We start from the raw sequence: 17671 nt of genomic DNA, 5'->3' as shown, positions 1-17671 counted from the left end.
AAGAGAAAAAGCTAACGGGGAGGTCCCACCCGTCAGGTTTGAATGTTTGAAGGGGGAAACAGAGCGCGCCGGCGCCCGAAGCTTGCGGTGGTCGCCGACGGCGATCCACAGCGAGTTAGGGGGAGGTGAAGGTACCTACGTGATCAGCGTGCCCTTCCGCGTCTGTGGGTGGTGGAGGTGGTCGTCGGCGAGCACCACGTCGACGGTGGCCTCTACTCCGGTGGACGGCGGCTCGGGTGATGTTGGATCTCGTCGGGGAAGGCTGCAAGGGCCAAATTGAGGCGCGGGTTAAGTGACCGGGTGCCCTAGGAGGTTACGGGCAGGGTTAGGGAGGTTGGGGAGCCCTCACCGGCGTGGATCGTGACGGAGCCCAAAGCGGACCGGGGCGGCCGGAGACGGAGAAGGAGACCTCCTCGGGGTCCTTCTGTCGGCTTGGAGAGGCTCTGTGAAGTGGAGTGACTGGCGCTGGTCAAAGGCAAGCTCAGGGTGGCCATTTATAGCCGGCCCGAGGCGGTGCCCGAGAACGGGATAACGCCGGCGTCGATTATGGCGAGTCGGTGACCAGACGGGTGGATTAGGTGGCTGGGCATCAGCGTGGAGGTATACTGGTTCCACTCACACGCTAACCTTGATGGGATTAGGCCTGCTCCATGGTCTCGACGGAACGGCGCTCCGCGGACCGGTCGGCGGCAGAGAGCGCGCCCTGTGCACGCCAGGCCACGGCGACGGTGCTGCGGTGCGTGCAGGGGAGCAGACGGCCATGCGGAGGCCTCGGGTGGTTTGGGCGGTGCCGGACGGCGCCGAAAGCTGCAGCTACACCCTGTCGTCCGCCACGGGTGGCTCTGCCACCGCAGAAGTTGCCGGCGCTAGCGAGCCACGTCGCCACCGACGTCCGCGCCCGGCCAAGCGAGTGTGCGGCACTCTGGATAAGGAGGGGGTGTAGTGCGCAAGGTGCCAAGCGTGCACTGGTGAGATCGATGCCAAGTCTCTGAAGAAAACGACACTGACGGCCGACTGAATACTGAAGAAATCTGAATTTTACTGAAACTGATCGGCAATAGTGCTTGCCAGGTGTTCGATGGAATGATTTTGGCATGTGCAAAATTTTCCTTGAGCTTATCTTTGGTGGGATGGCCTCTCAGTGCACCTGGGGGCTGTCTGATTTTTGGTAGAATTTTTGGGGAAAGAAAAATATGAATTTCACCAAAAATGATGAATCTGGTCCAAACTTGCAGCGGGCAAATTTTGAAATATTTGAACTGTGGAAGAGTGGATCTAGATGGATCTTGGTTGGGGGTGCTAAGGACTAGCCAGAGGAGTTGGTTTGGGATCAAAACTCAAAAGAAATCTGGTACTTCCTTTGTAAACCACCTAGGTCCATAAGTAAAAAAACAGAAATAGTTTTAGGGTTAAAATAAATGAAATAAAAATCCAAAATGGGTTGAACTTGCTAGGATTGGCTACTTGACTTGACCCAAAGGGGAGGGAGAGGTTATGGAGGGCAGATGTCAAAATGAGACATGGTAAAAGAGGGTAAAATTTTGAAATGAGAGGAGGATAAACCCAAAATCCTTAGGGTTTTCCCTTTTAGTAGAAAAGATTTAAAAATAAAAATTTTGTAGAAACCAGATAAAGTGAAGAGCTCTCAAGACCAAAATTCCAAGTTGAGAAGAGTACCAAAATATTTGTCATGAAAGTTTTGAGAGGGAGAGGTTTAAGAAAAATTTTAAATGGCTTCCAAAATTTTTAAATAGTCTCCTCCAAATCAAATAAAGTTTTTGATAAAAACCAACTAAATTTTTTTGGAGTGTCACAACACCTACCCCCTTAGGAAAAATCTCGTCCCCGAGATTTCAGGTGATCCTCAAACAGGTGTGGGTGTTCTGCCCGAAGAAAATCCTCTCTTTCCCATGTTGCCTCATCTTCGGTGTGATTGCTCCATTGAACTCTGAAAAACTTAATTGTTTTATGATGGGTCCTCCTTTCAGACTCCTCTAATATCTTTATTGGACGCTCCGTGTAGGTGAGGTCTGGTTGCACGTCAATGTTCTCATGTGACACCTGCTTCTCTGGGTTGCTTACACATTTCCTCAACTGTGAGACGTGGAATACGTCATGGACGTCTGACAGCTCCTTGGGTAGGTCTAGCTGGTAGGCTACGGTGCCTCTTCGTGCAACCACGTAGAAGGGTCCAATAAATCTTGGTGCTAGCTTTCCTTTCACCTTGAACCGTTGCAGGCTCCTCATAGGGGATACTCACAGGTAGACATATTCACCGGGTTCAAAGCTGACTTCACGGTGCTTCTGATTGTAATAGCTCTTTTGTCGACTTTGCGCTGTCTTGAGTCGGTCCCTGATGAGTCTAACTTTCTCTTCAGATTCCTTGAGCATGTCCGGGCCGAAGATACGGCTGTCTCTTGTCTCTGACCAATTTAATGGGGTACGACACCTCCGTCCGTACAGGGCTTCAAGGGTGCCATTTTTAGGCTGGATTGGTAACATTTGTTGTATGCGAACTCGGCATATGGCAGGCTTTCTTCCCAACTGGTACCATAGGTGAGGACACATGCTCTCAGCATGTCCTCTAGAATTTGGTTCACGCGTTCAGTTTGTCCATCAGTCTGGGGGTGGTAGGCTGTACTGAATGCTAGCTGAGTTCCCAGAGCCTGTTGTAAATGATCCCAGAATTTCGAGATGAACTGAGTGCCTCTGTTGGATATTATAGTCTTTGGAACTCCATGCAGACAAACTATACGGGAGAGAGAAATCTTGGCAAGTTTCTGAGTGGTGTGGGTTGTCTTCACTGGAATGAAATGTGCCACCTTGGTTAATCTATCGGTGATGACCCATATGGCATCATTCCCGCGTTGTGACCGAGGTAGTCCGACAATGAAATCCATCCCTATTTCGTCCCATTTCCACTCAGGTATCCTGTTTGGTTGCAGTAGTCCGGCTGGTTTTTGGTGCTCAGCTTTTATGCGTTGACAAGAATCGCAACATGCAATGAAGGTGGCTATATCCCTCTTCATACCGTGCCACCAAAATCTTTCCTGAATGTCCTTATACATTTTGGTTCCTCCAGGGTGGATCGAATATGGAGCGGTGTGGGCTTCGGTCAGGATTTGCTGTTTGAGGTCCTCTATATTTGGCACGCAAAGTCTGTCTCCATACCATAATATTCCCTCATCGTCTATGACGAATTCCGAGGCCTTGCCCATACTCACTTTTCTTTTTATGCCTTCGATGCTGGGGTGTCCATGTTGAGCTTTCTTAACCTGCTCCACAAGGGTGGGTTGTACTTCCAAATTTGACACAGTGCCTTCCGTGACCATCATCAAGTTGAGTTTAGCGAACTCCTGCCGAAATTCAGGTCTCAAGCCTTGCAGACTGTTGTCGTCTGAGCTGGGGTTTCGACTGAGAGCATCTGCCACTACGTTTGCTTTTCCTAGGTGGTAGTGGATGCCAACATCATAGTCTTTCACTAATTCCAACTAGCACCGTTGCTGCAAATTTAGCTCTGGCTGTGTGAAAATATATTTGAGACTTTTGTGGTCCGTATATATTTCACAACGATTCCCAAGCAAAAAGTGTCTCCACTCCTTGAGTGCATGAATGACTGCTGCCAATTCTAAGTCGTGAGTGGGATAATTTTCTTCATGCTTTCGAAGTTGCCTTGAAGCATATGCGACAACCTTGCCTTCTTGCATCAGCACACATCCGAGGCCTTTCCGGGATGCGTCACAATACACTTCAAAACTTTTGTGTATGTCTGGTATAACCAACACTGGTGCTGTTGTTAATTTCTTCTTGAGTTCTTGGAAACTCTTCTCGCATGCTTCAGTCCATACAAATTTCTTGTCCTTCTTGAGTAACCGTGTCATTGGTTTTGGTATGGTGGAGAACCCTTCAATAAACCGTCGGTAGTATCCTGCCATTCCCAAGAAACTTCGTACATCCGTTACACTGGCTGGTGGTTTCCAGCCAAGTACGGCCTTGAATTTTTCTGGGTCTACGGCAACACCTTCTTGGGTTAGAACATGGCCTAGAAAGCCGACCTGTCTTAACCAAAATTCACATTTGCTAAACTTGGTGTATAATTGGTGCTTCCTTAATTCTCCCAGTACAATCCTGAGGTGTTCTGCATGCTCTTTTGGTGTCTTAGAGTATACCAGAATATCGTCAATGAACACCACAACAAATTTGTCCATAAATTTCATAAACACTTTGTTCATGAGGTGGACAAAATAGGCGGGGGCGTTTGTTAGTCCAAACGACATCACTGTAAACTCATATAGTCCGTATCTGGAGGTGAATGATGTCTTAGGGATATCTTCTGTCCGTACTTTTAATTGGTGATATCCTGACCTTAAATCAATTTTTGAGAAAACTTTGGCTTGCGTGAGCTGGTCAAATAAATCATTTATCCGTGGCATCGGATATTTATTTTTGATGGTGACCATGTTGAGTGCTCGATAGTCTATGCATAATCTCAGTGTCCCATCCTTTTTCTTGGCAAATAATACTGGCGAACCCCAAGGTGAGGAGCTGGCTCGTATAAATCCTTTGTCCAGCAATTCTTTTATTTGCTTCTTTAATTCTACCAACTCGGAGGGTGCCATCCTGTAGGGTTTCTTGTAGATGGGGGTGGTTCCAGGTGCTAGTTCAATGCTGAATTCTATTTCCCGGTCTGGTGGCATGCCCGGTAGTTCTTCGGGAGAAACATCGGGGAACTCACATACCACTGGAACTTTGCTTAACTCTGAGGTGTCCACCTTGTGCAATCTTGGATGTCGTGATCCTGGTCTTTCTTGGGCTGCGACTTTTATTGTCTTCCTGTGATGGTGAGTGAGGATTACAGTCCGGTTGAAGCAATCGATAAATCCCTTGTTGGTGGTTAACCAATCCATTCCTAGGATAACCTCCAGTCCTTTATTTTCCAATACGATGAGGTTTTCTTGGAATTTTAGTCCTCTGAGCTCAATAACCACACCTGGACAGTAACTCTGAGTGACTTGCTTATTCCCAGGGGACTTGATGATCATGGATTTTTCCAAAGGGAGTATCGAAAAATCATGTTGCAAAGCAAAACTCTTCGAAATGAATGAGTGAGAAGCTCCAGAATCAAACAAAACCGTGGCAGGTATTGTGTTGACAGGGAACGTACCGAGTACGATATCCGGGGCATTCTGTGCTTCCTCCTTGGTTACATGGTTCAGGTGACCCTTCTTGTGATTATTGTTGGGGTTGAAGTTGTTGCGCTTGGGTGCTGAATTGTTCTCATTGTTGTTCGGTTTTGGGGCCGAGTTTCATGGCTTTGGACACTGTTTTGCATAGTGCCCTTCCTCTCCACAAGCGTAGCAAGTGACGCCTGGGTGATACATAAAATCCTTGTCCCTTGCATGAAATTTTTTGATTGGCCGCGGAACATTGGTTGTGGGTCGGTTTGCTCCAGTCTTCTGAGGTTCAGTCTTGTGCCGGCTGTTGCGAGCATGTGTGACCTGGCCACTTTTCCGCTTGCGAAATTCCTCCAAGCTGTGGCGCTCATTCTCCAATGTAATGGCCTTGTCCACAAGCGTTTTGAAGTCCAGGAAGGTGTGTACGACCAGCTGGCATTTAAGTGCTGGTGCCAGACCATCCAGAAACTTCTCCATCTTTTTGTCCTCCGTCATGCGTTCTTCATTGGCATAACGAGATAATAGGGTAAACTGACTATTGTAGTCAGTCACTGTCATACTCCTCTGCTTGAGGTCGTCAAATTCCCTTTTCGTGATGTTCATAATGCTTCTGGGAATGTGCGCCCCACGAAATCCTTCTTTAAAATCTTCCCATGTGATACTGTTTTCATCGGGGTGCATGTGCAGGAAATTCTCCCACCATGACGCGGCTGCTCCCGTGAGATAGTGAGGTGCATAAAGTACCTTCTCATGGTCTGAGCACTGTGCAATAATCAGCTTCCTCTCAATGTCTCGAAGCCAATCATCGGCCTCAAGAGGTTTATCAGTATGAGAGAACGTTGGGGGACGCGTCTTCTGTAATTCAGACAATTTAGAGTGCTGCTGATAAGGCTCACGATGATTCCCCATATTGATAACATGGTTCATCATTTCCTGCTGCTGCTGCTGGCTTTGCTCATAAAGGCGGCATACTTGAGTAAATGCTTTCTCACTGCCTTGTTGACTTGACTGTCCCTATGTGAAGTTGTTGCTTGTCTGAGCACCATAGTTTTCTTCCGGTGGGTAGGGCATGGAACGAGTCCAGGGATGAGGCATTTTTCACTCTGGGGGTAATTTTGCAAACTCATGAGAAAATTGGGTCATAAAAATAAATAATTTCGTAAAGGCGGAAATTTCAAGAACTTAAACATTTTTCAAGAAAACACTTGATCGCGCGTGGAGAAGGACCGCTCAGTACATATCTTACATGCAAGCCATAATTATACAATACATCACTCAGGATGTGCGTACACATTCCTGACATGTTATTTAGTCTAGTGCACTTCTCCAAGATCCTACATGATGCGCACACAAACTACTTCCCACCAAACCTATGTACATATAAACATATCATACAAGCTGGCACATCACATTGCTGCTAGGCGCACTCAGTCGGAGATGGTGAAGACTTCCTTTGGCCTGCCGAGGTTAAGACCCAGTGGTGCTGGAGACTCAATCTCCTCCTCGCTAATAGGCTCAAGGCGCGAAGTACTGGGCTGAGGAGCTGGTGCGGGCGCGGTAGGTGGTGCAGCTCTGACGGGAGTAGGAGCAATGACCTGGTCAAACTCCTCAGTGGTAGGCAGGAGGCAAGCTGTGGCTAAGATGGCCGGTGTGTATGATGCTGAGGACGAGACGAATGTCAGTGGTGGTGCCATGTGGAGGAGCTCCCTCCTGTTGGCGGAGCAGCCATGGATGGAATCCATACGAGCAGCTACGAGGTCGTCCACGAGGTTGTCGAAAGCTGCCTCGAGTGCCTTGAGGTACTCAACAAGCATCTCAATAGCCTCATCTCTTTCTCCCTGGGCGCAAGCGAATGCATAGTGGCAGGTGTATGGCACGTGGCATGGGAGGTAGCAGTAGTGGCGAGTCTTGATTGAAGGAAGAACATCCCGGAGGCGAGCTATTACCTCACGTGCAGCCATCTGCATGGCATGCCTCTCCGTAGGCATGGCCCTCTGAATGAATCGGAAGTGGCGCAACTCGGCGCGTCCTCCCTTGAACTGGACTGAGGCCTGGTACATAGACAAGCTGTCGCTGAGCTTGTGCCGGTAGAGCGTGAACTCCGGACGGACTGATGGCCCAATCGCGATCTTGGTGATGGAGATGAGGAGCTTGATAAACCCCTCAGGAACATTGGCAAACACCTGTGACTCACAATCGTTTCTCGCCATCTACAAAAGTAGACAAAATCCCGAATAGTCAAATCATAAATTTATGATGACCAACAGAAAATTGCTACAATATGCAGAATGATAAAGTAAGCTAATAACCAATTAGCTGTTGCACCTAGTGGCTTCCTACAGTCAGCCTGGCTCTGATATCAAGTTTGTCACGACCGCCTTTCCAATAAAACGTTTATTGAAAAGCCGATCTTTGCATTGACCAGTACAGAAGAATTCTTCTTACTGGCAGACCAAACCTTGATACAGAAATCCAGTAGTACTAATATTATACATGATTGAGCTGAGGATGCTCAACAAATTATTACAAGCACGCCCATATTATGCATAAGGGAGGATATGGCACAAGGGTAGGGTGGCACAACTACTGACTCGCAATAAAGGTGGTGGTGGATATGTCACAGTGAAGTGGGTGACATGACTCTGAAATCTTACAGCTCATCAAGCGACTGAGTGTGGCTTGATGATTTATTTGGGTGGCGGAAGCGTGTATGATACAAGTGAACAACTCCAGGGTCGAACGTGACTGACTGGGACTCCTCTAGGCGTCGGACTCGCTATCGAACTCTTCATCCATAATATCGCCTTCGTCAACATCTGGCCAAATAAACAAGCCAGGTGAGTACTTTGAATGTACTCGCAAGACAGTTCGGACATAAGATATAACAAATGTAAATATGATGCACATGAGCAGGTTAGTATGCACAATCAAATAATAGAATTGCACTGCACGATAAATAAGGGAAAATCAGGCGGTAGTCCTCCCGAAATCCCAGTAAAAATAACTGAAGATCGATCGGGTGTCTGAAGCGACGCCTCGAAAGGTAAAAAATAAAATTAACATGCCGTAGTCAGGCGTCGAGGCGACACCACATAAAGGGCTTATATTGAAATGTAAATAACAGGACATGCCACAGTCGGGCGTCTAGGCAACACCTCGGAAAGGGCTTATAATGAAAATAAATAACAATGGTGCTACAGTCGGACGTCTGAGCGACATCGCATAAAGGGCTTATATCAAAAGTAAATAACAATGATGCCACAGTCGGACGTCTGAGCGACATCGCATAAAGGGCTTATATCAAAAGTAAATACAATGATGCCACAGTCGGACGTCTGAGCGACATCACATAAAGGGCTTATAATTTATCATTCGAATTTAAGTAGCTCATGAATTCAAATCATCACAAGGAAATACTCAGCTTATGATAATAAACTGGTTACTCCATTCACATGAATAACCTTCAACCGAGTTTACCACTCTCGGTTGTATGTTTATACTCCGGAGACTGTCACCGGGGTTGACACTGAGATTTGACACTGAGACTGACACTGACACTGAGATGATGTCCAAGTCCTTGATCGTGGACATGGATACTCGAATGATTTATGACTCTGCAGAGTTTGTACTCTTTAACCACAGCCAACGGATTTCAGTAGTCACAAGGACTAGTTCCGTTTACGGTGTTTTAGAAGAAACACGTCTAACCAGTACACACCCATTCCACCTTCCGTTGCCAGGAATCACCCTGGGCAACGTTCAAGAAAAACCTTAAGACGGGGAGGCCACAACCTCGAATAGCATGGGATCAAATTTATATCGCGTGCTCTAAGGGGTGCCCCCCTCTCGGTCCCAACCGGAAACACCCATGCCCCCTGACCGGATGACTGGCTTTAATCCAGGGCCATGGAACCCTCATCGTGGCCCCTCTGTTTGGTGTGTACTAGGAAAGAGGTTTACAACTTACTAAACCACACTCTTTGCAGAAAACATGTGGCAGCACGAAGGGAAAACGAACGGGATCGAGACTTGACCCACGTTGAAACTGGAGTTGACATAGAACTGGCATGCTTCAACAATACCAGCCTGCAACCCATCATGTCACCACATGATCGTGGTATCTCATCATCATAAGAACACATCAACTTCGAGGCTCACCGGTAGCTTGCCTTGCATGCATATGACATTCACAAATGCTTATATAAACATGCCATGAGAACACTACTCGAGCAAACATGCAAAACACTCATCATATCAAAGGTTCAAACATGCTTGCCTGGTTCGGAGAAGTCAGAGTATAGCTCGGCGAAGTACGTGTCTCCCTTACTCCTCCTGGTATCTACGTATTTAAAAAAAACCGAATACTACATAAATACCGTGCATGCACAAAAAGTATCCCAAATATTTTTCAAATAAATATGACCAAAAACTAGACAGAAAAATAAAGATGACAGAAAAAGTTTCAAGTTAAAATCATCTTTTGTTTAGAAGTTATAAGAGTTTTGGTCCAGGGACCTTTCTGTAATGAAACAGAAATTTTCCAGGGTTTTCTTTGTAAAAACAGAAAATGTTTCAGTTAATAACACGCCAGCCCAGAGGGGAAGACGTATTTTTCCCAAAGGCGTTTTCAGAAAACGATTCGAAAAAGAGAAAAAGCTGACGAGGAGGTCCCACCCGTCAAGTTTGAATGTTTGAAGGGGGAAACAAAGCGCGCCGGCGCCCGAAGCTTGCGGTGGTCGCCGACGGCGATCCACGGCGAGTTAGGGGGAGGTGAAGGTACCTACGTGATCAGCGTGCCCTCCCGCGTCTGTGGGTGGTGGAGGTGGTCGTCGGCGAGCACCACGTCGACGGTGGCCTCTACTCCGGTGGACGGCGGCTCGGGTGATGTTGGATCTCGTCGGGGAAGGCTGCAAGGGCCAAATTGAGGCGCGGGTTAGGTGACTGGGTGCCCTAGGAGGTTACGGGCAGGGTTAGGGAGGTTGGGGAGCCCTCACCGGCGTGGATCGTGCCGGAGCCCAAAGCGGACCGGGGCGGCCGGAGACGGAGAAGGAGACCTCCTCGTGGTCCTTCTGTCGGCTTGGAGAGGCTCTGGTGAAGTGGAGTGACTGGCGCTGGTCGAAGGCGAGCTCAGGGTGGCCATTTATAGCCGGCTCGAGGCGGTGCCCGAGAACGGGATAACGCTGGCGTCGATTATGGCGAGTCGGTTACCGGACGGGTGGATTAGGTGGCTGGGCATCAGCGTGGAGGTATACTGGTTCCACTCACACGCTAACCTTGATGGGATTAGGCCTGGAACGGCGCTCCGCAGACCGGTCGGCGGCAGAGAGCGCGCCCTGTGCACGCCAGGCCACGGCGACGGTGCTGCGGTGCGTGCAGGGGAGCAGACGGCCATGCGGAGGCCTCGGGTGGTTTGGGCGGTGCCGGACGGCGCCGAAAGCTGCAGCTGCACCCTGTCGTCCGCCACGGGTGGCTCTGCCACCGCAGAAGTTGCCGGCGCTAGCGAGCCACGTCGCCACCGACGTCCGTGCCCGGCCAAGCGAGTGTGCGGCGCTCTGGATAAGGAGGGGGTGCAGTGCGCAAGGTGCCAAGCGTGCACTGGTGAGATCGATGCCAAGTCTCTGAAGAAAACGACACTGATGGCCGACTGAATACTGAAGAAATCTGAATTTTACTGAAACTTAACGGCAATAGTGCCTGCCAGGTGTTCGATGGAATGATTTTGGCATGTGAAAATTTTTCCTTTAGCTTATCTATGGTGGGATGGCCTCTCAGTGTACCTGGGGGCTGCCTGATTTTTGGTAGAATTTTTGGGGAAGGAAAAATACGAATTTCACCAAAAATGATGAATCTGGTCCAAACTTGCAGTGGGCAAATTTTGAAATATTTGAACTGTGGAAGAGTGGATCTAGATGGATCTTGGTTGGGGGTGCTAAGAACTAGCCAGAGGAGTTGGTTTGGGATCAAAACTCAAAAGAAATCTGGTACTTCCTTTGTAAACCACCTTGGTGCATAAATAAAAAAACAGAAATAGTTTTAGGGTTAAAATAAATGAAATAAAAATCCAAAATGGGCTGAACTTGCTAGGATTGGCTACTTGACTTGACCCAAAGGGGAGGGAGAGGTTATGGAGGGCAGATGTCAAAATGAGACATGGTAAAAGAGGGTAAAATTTTGAAATGAGAGGAGGATAAACCCAAAATCCTTAGGGGTTTCCCTTTTAGTAGAAAAGATTTAAAAATAAAAATTTTGTAGAAACCAGATAAAGTGAAGAGCTCTCAAGACCAAAATTCCAAGTTGAGAAGAGTATCAAAATATTTGTCATGAAAGTTTTGAGAGGGAGAGGTTTAAGAAAAATTTTAAATGGCTTCCAAAATTTTTAAATAGTCTCCTCCAAATCAAATAAAGTTTTTGATAAAAACCAACTAAATTTTTTTGGAGTGTCACAACACCTACCCCCTTAGGAAAAATCTCGTCCCCGAGATTTCAGGTGATCCTCAAACAGGTGTGGGTGTTCTGCCCGAAGAAAATCCTCTCTTTCCCATGTTGCCTCATCTTCGGTGTGATTGCTCCATTGAACTCTGAAAAACTTAATTGTTTTATGACGGGTCCTCCTTTCAAACTCCTCTAATATCTTTATTGGACGCTCCGTGTAGGTGAGGTCTGGTTGCACGTCAATGTTCTCATGTGACACCTGCTTCTCTGGGTTGCTTACACATTTCCTCAACTGTGAGACGTGGAATACGTCGTGGACGTCTGACAGCTCCTTGGGTAGGTCTAGCTGGTAGGCTACGGTGGCTCTTCGTGCAACCACGTAGAAGGGTCCAATAAATCTTGGTGCTAGCTTTCCTTTCACCTTGAACCGTTGCAGGCTCCTCATAGGGGATACTCACAGGTAGACATATTCACCGGGTTCAAAGCTGACTTCACGGTGCTTCTGATTGTAACAGCTCTTTTGTCGACTTTGCGCTGTCTTGAGTCGGTCCCTGATGAGTCTAACTTTCTCTTCAGCTTCCTTGAGCATGTCCGGGCCAAAGATACGGCTGTCTCCTGTCTCTGACCAATTTAATGGGGTACGACACCTCCGTCCGTACAGGGCTTCAAGGGTGCCATTTGTAGGCTGGATTGGTAACTGTTGTTGTATGCGAACTCGGCATATGGCAGGCTTTCTTCCCAACTGGTACCATAGGTGAGGACACATGCTCTCAGCATGTCCTCTAGAATTTGGTTCACGCGTTCAGTTTGTCCATCCGTCTGGGTGTGGTAGGCTGTACTGAATGCTAGCTGAGTTCCCAGAGCCTGTTGTAAATGATCCCAGAATTTCGAGACGAACTGAGTGCCTCTGTCGGATATTATAGTCTTTGGAACTCCATGCAGACAAACTATACGTGAGAGATAAATCTTGGCAAGTTTCTGAGTGGTGTGGGTTGTCTTCACTGGAATGAAATGTGCCACCTTGGTTAATCTATCGGTGATGACCCATATGGCATCATTCCCGCGTTGTGACCGAGGTAGTCCGACAATGAAATCCATCCCTATTTCGTCCCATTTCCACTCAGGTATCCTGTTTGGTTGCAGTAGTCCGGCTGGTTTTTGGTGCTCAGCTTTTATGCGTTGACAAGAATCGCAACATGCAATGAAGGTGGCTATATCCCTCTTCATACCATGCCACCAAAATCTTTCCTGAATGTCCTTATACATTTTGGTTCCTCCAGGGTGGATCGAATATGGAGCGGTGTGGGCTTCGGTCAGGATTTGCTGTTTGAGGTCCTCTATATTTGGCACGCAAAGTCTGTCTCCATACCATAATATTCCCTCATCGTCTATGACGAATTCCGAGGCCTTGCCCATACTCACTTTTCTTTTTATGCCTTCGATGCTGGGGTGTCCATGTTGAGCTTTCTTAACCTGCTCCACAAGGGTGGGTTGTACTTCCAAATTTGACACAGTGCCTTCCGTGACCATCATCAAGTTGAGTTTAGCGAACTCCTGCCGAAATTCAGGTCTCAAGCCTTGCAGACTGTTGTCTTCTGAGATGGGGTTTCGACTGAGAGCATCTGCCACTACGTTTGCTTTTCCTGGGTGGTAGTGGATGCCAACATCATAGTCTTTCACTAATTGCAACTAGCGCCGTTGCCGCAAATTTAGCTCTGGCTGTGTGAAAATATATTTGAGACTTTTGTGGTCCGTATATATTTCATAACGATTCCCAAGCAAAAAGTGTCTCCACTCCTTGAGTGCATGAATGACTGCTGCCAATTCTAAGTCGTGAGTGGGATAATTTTCTTCATGCTTTCGAAGTTGCCTTGAAGCATATGCGACAACCTTGCCTTCTTGCATCAGCACACATCCGAGGCCTTTCCGGGATGCGTCACAATACACTTCAAAACTTTTGTGTATGTCTGGTATAACCAACACTGGTGCTATTGTTAATTTCTTCTTGAGTTCTTGGAAACTCTTCTCGCATGCTTCAGTCCATACAAATTTCTTGTCCTTCTTGAGTAACCGTGTCATTGGTTTTGCTATGGTGGAGAACCCTTCAATAAACCATCGGTAGTATCCTGCCATTCCCAAGAAACTTCGTACATCCGTTACACTGGCTGGTGGTTTCCAGCCAAGTACGGCCTTGAATTTTTCTGGGTCTACGGCAACACCTTCTTGGGTTAGAACATGGCCTAGAAAGCCGACCTGTCTTAACCAAAATTCACATTTGCTGAACTTGGTGTATAATTGGTGCTTCCTTAATTCTCCCAGTACAATCCTGAGGTGTTCTGCATGCTCTTTTGGTGTCTTAGAGTATACCAGAATATCGTCAATGAACACCACAACAAATTTGTCCATAAATTTCATAAACACTTTGTTCATGAGGTGGACAAAATAGGCGGGGGCGTTTGTTAGTCCAAACGGCATCACTGTAAACTCATATAGTCCGTATCTGGAGGTGAATGATGTCTTAGGGATATCTTCTGTCCGTACTTTTAATTGGTGATATCCTGACCTTAAATCAATTTTTGAGAAAACTTTGGCTTGCGCGAGCTGGTCAAATAAATCATTTATCCGTGGCATCGGATATTTATTTTTGATGGTGACCATGTTGAGTGCTCGATAGTCTATGCATAATCTCAGTGTCCCATCCTAATACTGGCGAACCCCAAGGTGAGGAGCTGGCTCGTATAAATCCTTTGTCCAGCAATTCTTTTATTTGCTTCTTTAATTCTACCAACTCGGAGGGTGCCATCCTGTAGGGTTTCTTGTAGATGGGGGTGGTTCCAGGTGCTAGTTCAATGCTGAATTCTATTTCCCGGTCTGGTGGCATGCCCGGTAGTTCTTCGAGAAAAACATCGGGGAACTCACATACCACTGGAACTTTGCTTAACTCTGAGGTGTCCACCTTGTTCAATCTTGGATGTCGTGATCCTGGTCTTTCTTGGGCTGCGACTTTTATTGTCTTCCTGTGATGGTGAGTGAGGATTACAGTCCGGTTGAAGCAATCGATAAATCCCTTGTTGGTGGTTAACCAATCCATTCCTAGGATAACCTCCAGTCCTTTATTTTCCAATACGATGAGGTTTTCTTGGAATTTTAGTCCTCTGAGCTCAATAACCACACCTGGACAGTAACTCTGAGTGACTTGCTTATTCCCAGGGGACTTGATGATCATGGATTTTTCCAAAGGGAGTATCGAAAAATCATGTTGCAAAGCAAAACTCTTCGAAATGAATGAGTGAGAAGCTCCAGAATCTAACAAAACCGTGGCAGGTATTGTGTTGACAGGGAACGTACCGAGTACGATATCCGGGGCATTCTGTGCTTCCTCCTTGGTCACAAGGTTCAGGTGACCCTTCTTGTGATTATTGTTGGGGTTGAAGTTGTTGCGCTTGGGTGCTGAATTGTTCCCATTGTTGTTCGGTTTTGGGGCCGAGTTTCTTGGCTTTGGACACTATTTCACATAGTGCCCTTCCTCTCCACAAGCGTAGCAAGTGACGCCTGGGTGATACATAAAATCCTTGTCCCTTGCGTGAAATTTTTTGATTGGCTGCGGAACATTGGTTGTGGGTCGGTTTGCTCCAGTCTTCTGAGGTTCAGTCTTGTGCCGGCTGTTGCGAGCATGTGTGACCTAGCCACTTTTCCGCCTGCGAAATTCCTCCAAGCTGTGGCGCTCATTCTCCAATGTAATGGCCTTGTCCACAAGCGTTTTGAAGTCCAGGAAGGTGTGTACGACCAGCTGGCATTTAAGTGCTGGTGCCAGACCATCCAGAAACTTCTCCATCTTTTTGTCCTCCGTCATGCGTTCTTCGTTGGCATAACGAGATAATAGGGTAAACTGACTATTGTAGTCAGTCACTGTCATACTCCTCTGCTTGAGGTCGTCAAATTCCCTTTGCTTGATCTTCATGCTTCTAGGAATGTGCGCCCCACGAAATCCTTCTTTAAAATCTTCCCATGTGATACTATTTTCATCGGGGTGCATGTGCAGGAAATTCTCCCACCATGACGCGGCTGCTCCCGTGAGATAGTGAGGTGCATAAAGTACCTTCTCATGGTCTGAGCACTGTGCAATAATCAGCTTCCTCTCAATGTCTCGAAGCCAATCATCGGCCTCAAGAGGTTTATCAGTATGAGAGAACGTTGGGGGACGCGTCTTCTGTAATTCAGACAATTTAGAGTGCTGCTGATAAGGCTCACGATGATTCCCCATATTGATAACATGGTTCATCATTTCCTGCTGCTGCTGCTGGCTTGGCTCATAAAGGCGGCATACTTGAGTAAATGCTGTCTCACTGCCTTGTTGACTTGACTGTCCCTATGTGAAGTTGTTGCTTGTCTGAGCACCATAGTTTTCTTCCGGTGGGTACGGCATGGAACGAGTCCAGGGATGAGGCATTTTTCACTCTGGGGGTAATTTTGCAAACTCATGAGAAAATTGGGTCATAAAAATAAATAATTTCGTAAAGGCGGAAATTTCAAGAACTTAAACATTTTTCAAGAAAACACTTGATCGCGCGTGGAGAAGGACCGCTCAGTACATATCTTACATGCAAGCCATAATTATACAATACATCACTCAGGATGTGCGTACACATTCCTGACATGTTATTTAGTCTAGTGCACTTCTCCAAGATCCTACATGATGCGCACACAAACTACTTCCCACCAAACCTATGTACATATAAACATATCATACAAGCTGGCACATCACACTGCTGCTAGGCGCACTCAGTCGGAGATGGTGAAGACTTCCTTTGGCCTGCCGAGGGTAAGACCCAGTGGTGCTAGAGACTCAATCTCCTCCTCGCTAATAGGCTCAAGGCGCGAAGTACTGGGCTGAGGAGCTGGTGCGGGTGCGGTAGGTGGTGCAGCTCTGACGGGAGTAGGAGCAATGACCTGGTCAAACTCCTCAGTGGTAGGCAGGAGGCAAGCTGTGGCTAAGATGGCCGGTGTGTATGATGCTGAGGACGAGACGAATATCAGTGGTGGTGCCATGTGGAGGAGCTCCCTCCTGTTGGCGGAGCAGCAATGGATGGAATCCATACGAGAAGCTACGAGGTCGTCCACGAGGTTGTCGAAAGCTGCCTCGAGTGCCTTGAGGTACTCAACAAGCATCTCAATAGCCTCATTTCTTTCTCCCTGGGCGCAAGCGAATGCATAGTGGCAGGTGTATGGCACGTGGCATGGAAGGTAGCGGTAGTGGCGAGTCTTGATTGAAGGAAGAACATCCCGGAGGCGAGCTATTACCTCACGTGCAGCCATCTGCATGGCATGCCTCTCCGTAGGCATGGCCCTCCGAATGAATCGGAAGCGGCGCAACTCGGCGCGTCCTCCCTTGAACTGGACTGAGGCCTGGTACATAGACAAGCTGTCGCTGAGCTTGTGCCGGTAGAGCGTGAACTCCGGACGGACTGATGGCCCAATCGCGATCTTGGTGATGGAGATGAGGAGCTTGATAAACCCCTCAGGAACATTGGCAAACACCTGTGACTCACAATCGTTGCTCGCCATCTACAAAAGTAGACAAAATCCCGAATAGTCAAATCATAAATTTATGATGACCAACAGAAAATTGCTACAATATGCAGAATGATAAAGTAAGCTAATGACCGATTAGCTGTTGCACCTAGTGGCTTCCTACAGTCAGCCTGGCTCTGATACCAAGTTTGTCACGACCGCCTTTCCAATAAAACGTTTATTGAAAAGCCGATCTTTGCATTGACCAGTACAGAAGAATTCTTCTTACTGGCAGACAAAACCTTGATACAGAAATCCAGTAGTACTAATATTATACATGATTGAGCTAAGGATGCTCAACAAATTATTACAAGCACGCCCATATTATGCATAAGGGCGGATATGGCACAAGGGTAGGGTGGCACAACTACTGACTCGCAATAAAGGTGGTGGTGGATATGTCACAGTGAAGTGGGTGACATGACTCTGAAATCTTACAGCTCATCAAGCGAGTGAGTGTGGCTTGATGATTTATTTGGGTGGCGGAAGCGTGT

Source organism: Triticum dicoccoides, chromosome 3A, assembly GCF_002162155.2.
Source record: "Triticum dicoccoides isolate Atlit2015 ecotype Zavitan chromosome 3A, WEW_v2.0, whole genome shotgun sequence".
Classification (NCBI taxonomy): Eukaryota; Viridiplantae; Streptophyta; class Magnoliopsida; order Poales; family Poaceae; genus Triticum; species Triticum dicoccoides.
The sequence above is the reverse complement of the archived record's forward strand: the minus strand, read 5'-3'. Positions refer to the sequence as shown.